General features: G+C 43.0%; 1 pseudogene; it reads left to right on the top strand.

The window, feature by feature from the left end:
• Positions 1 to 1,462: 1,462 nt before the first annotated feature.
• LOC110200070 (large ribosomal subunit protein uL6 pseudogene) lies at positions 1,463 to 2,142 on the top strand (annotated as a pseudogene).
• The last annotated feature ends 1,420 nt before the right edge of the window (positions 2,143 to 3,562 follow it).

Below are 3,562 nucleotides of genomic sequence, written 5' to 3' on the forward strand. Positions count from 1 at the left end.
TTTTGCTTTTGACCACCGCCTCCTTCAGTCCCTTCCCCCTTTTATTATCCCTTTCCCTTTTCTTCCCCTTTAGTCTTACTGCTGCTTCCCTCCTTCTTCCCCCTCCCTTTTCTTTCCCCCTCCCTTTTCTTTCCCCTTTTCCCTCCTACTGCCTATAGGGCAAGTTAGATTTCTATACCTAACTGATTATATTATGCCCTTCTTGAGCCAAATCTGATGAGAGTAAGGTTCAAACAATGCTCCCCCCTCCCTTCTTTCCCTCTGCTGTAATAGGATTTTGTGTCTTTTCCTGTAATGTAATTTACCCTTGTCTGCCTCCTCCTTTCTCAGTACATTTTCTAAGATCAGATTGATCCACTTATTTGGATCCATTTAACCCACTTGATTAGATTTTTTTTATCATTACATCAAAGTCAACTAATATCCACCCTCTTTATGTATACTCCTTTAACAAGGTGTAATAACAATACAGTTCTCAAGGGTTGCAAGTGTCATATTCCCTTGTAGGGGTTTAAACAGCCCCCCCCTTATTAACAACATATTGTATCCTTTTGTCCCATTTACATTTTTAAGTACTTCTTGAGTCCTGTACTTGAAGATCAAATTTTTTGTTGAGCTCTGGTCTTTTTATCAGGAAAGTTTGAAAGTCTCCTATTTTGTTGAATATACACCTCCTCCCTTGAAAAATGATGTTCATTTTTGCTGGGTAATTGATCCTTGGCTGCAATCCAAGCTCCTTTGCCTTATGGAATATCATGTTCCATGCCCTGCAGTCTTTTAATGTAGAAGCTGCAAGGTCCTGTGTAATCCTGACTGTGGTTCCATGATATTTAAATTGTTTCTTTCTGGCTGCTTGCAGCACCTTCTCTTTCATCTGGTAATTTTGGAATTTTGCTATTATATTTCTTGGTGTTGTCAATTTGGGATCTCTTTCAGGTGGTGATTGGTGTATTCTTTCTATGGTTTTTTCCCCTTCTGGTTCTAGCACTTCTGGGCAGTTTTCCTTTATGATTTACTGAAAGATTCTGTCCAGGCTCTTCTTTTCATCATGATTTTCAGGTAGTCCAATAACTTTTAAATTGTCTCTCCTGAGTCGATTTTCCAATTCAGTTGTTTTACTGATGAAGTATTTTACATTTTCATCTATTTTTTCATTTTTTGGTTTCTGTTTGATTCTTGCTCTCTCATAAAGACATTAGTTTCCATTTGTCCAATTCTAGTTTTTAACAGATTGTTTTCTTCTGTTAGTTTTTGTACTTCCTTCTTCAACTGGCCAATTGTGTTTTTTAGGGACTTGTTTCCTTCAGTATACTCTTCTGTTAGTTTTTGTACTTCCTTCTTCAACTGGCCAGTTGTGTTTTTTAGAGACTTGTTTTCTTCAGTGTATTTTTTTTCCAATTGGCCAATTGTATTTTTGAAGGACTCTTTTACCTCTCTCATTTGACTATTAAAATCCTTCTTGTTTTGGCCCTTTCACCACCAGAATGAAGACCATTCTAAGCAACCAGACCGTCGACATCCCAGAAAATATTGACATCTCTCTTAAGGGTCGGACAGTTATTGTGAAGGAGCCCAGAGGAATCCTCAGAAGGGATTTCAACCATATCAATGTTGAGCTCAGTCTCCTTGGAAAGAAGAAAAAAAGGCTCCGGGTAGACAAGTGGCGGGGAAATTGAAAAGAACTTGTAACCATACGCACAATCTGTAGTCATGTACAAAACATGATCAAAGGTGTTACCCTGGGTTTTTGTTACAAGATGAGGTCTGTGTATGCTCACTTCCCCATCAATGTTGTTATTCAAGAGAATGGCTCACTTGTTGAAATCAGAAATTTTTTGGGTGAAAAGTATATCCAAAGAGTGCACATGAGACCAGGTGTTGCTTGTGCTGTTTCTCAAGCCCAAAAAGATTAAGTTAATTCTTGAAGGAAATGATATTGAACTTGTATGAAACTCAGCTGCCCTGATTCAACAGGCCACCACAGTCAAAAACAAGGATATCAGAAAATTTTTGGATGGCATCTATGTTTCTGAGAAAGGCACAGTGCAACAAGCTGATGAATAAGTTGGAAAAGATGCCAAAGGCCGTGTCCTGAGGAGTCAACACTTATTCAGATGTCAAAATAAAAATAATTTTGTCAAAAAAAAATCCTTCTTGAGCTCTTATGAGAAGCCTTTTTGGGCTTCAGACTGGTTCATATTCCCTTTTGTTGTTGCAGATGTGGGTTTGTTGACAGTGTTGTCCTCTTCAGAATTTCTGTCTTGATCTTCACTCTTCTCATAATATTAATCTATGGTACGTTTCTTTTTACTCATGGTGTTTCTTTATTCCCTGGCCTTTAAAGAGATTGAGCTCTCCTGCTGGGAAACAGAGGGCACTGACCCAAGCTTCTTGTGTTGGGAGCCTAGGTCTTGGTCACTGGCTTTGTGTGCTGGGGCCTCTTATGCTGGGAATTGGAGGCTGTAAGTTTCTGGCAGCTTACCTCATGTTGGGCTGGAATCAGCAAGGCTGGAACTTTCAGGCAATTCTAGGTTGCCTGCTTTTCTTTTCCTTTAGCTTTCTTCAGCTCCTTTTAGATGGGTGCTGCAGGGTGTTTATCTGCCTGGGGCCCCCTGCAGTGTTGTCTGCCTCGTTTCTGCTAATGCACCGGGAGATTCCTTTGCGGTGGATTGCTGAGGCTCCTGGTGGTTTTCTGAGCTGGTTTCCACCGGTTCCCCCACCCTCACTGAGGCACTCAGAGGTCCAGGTGTTGGTGTTTGCCTGCTCTACCACCTGGTCTTCAGGCTTTCTTCACAGTTGGAGGCTTCAGGGCTCCTACCGCTCACCTGGTGTTGGGTTGGAATTAGCAAGGCCGGGGCTTTAGGAAGCCTTTAGGTTGTTTATTTTCACCTCCTTTCAGATAAATGCCACAGGGTACTTGTCCACCTGGGGCCCCTTGTAGTTCTGCCTCCCTTATTTTTGCTGAGGCATTAGGAGACCCATTTGCTGGGCTGCCGCACTGTTGCTCCTTGTCTTTCTTCTAGTTTAGGTGTTCCAGGGTTTTTTTCTGGGGTGATATTTTCTGGGTTTTCAGAGGTTGATAGGGGAGAGTAAGAGCAACTACCTTTGCACTCCGCTATCTTGGCTCCCAGAAGCAGAAGTCCCAGCCCTCTTGTTTTACAGAGGAGGAAGTCGAGTCTGAGAAAGAGGAAAGGCCTCTCAGCTGCTCTCCCCATCCAGATAGTTGCAGATATAAGCTGGGCCTTGTGGCTCCAAGTGAGTGGAGCTGGTCTCCATTCCTGTTCCCCAAGAAGGGTGGGAGTTGTATCACTGAGCTGCCCAAACATCAACTCCAAGGAAGGAACTTGGGATGCTCCCAGTGGGACCCTAACTAGAGTGGGTAACCTCTTCATAGGCAACAACAGGGACTGAGGAGATCTGTCACCTCCTCTGTCCCATCTCAACTTAGCTTCGGAAATGGAAACAGTGGCTTCTGGCGCCTCTGTGAGAGCCCTCCATGAGATTGCAGCTAGGAGCTACAGCTGGAGAGAGGAAGGGGGGAGCTGCTTCTGTGCGCCTCCTC

Source organism: Phascolarctos cinereus, unplaced genomic scaffold (assembly GCF_003287225.1).
Source record: "Phascolarctos cinereus isolate Bilbo 61053 unplaced genomic scaffold, phaCin_HiC Scaffold_3;HRSCAF=262, whole genome shotgun sequence".
In the NCBI taxonomy this organism is placed as follows: domain Eukaryota; kingdom Metazoa; phylum Chordata; class Mammalia; order Diprotodontia; family Phascolarctidae; genus Phascolarctos; species Phascolarctos cinereus.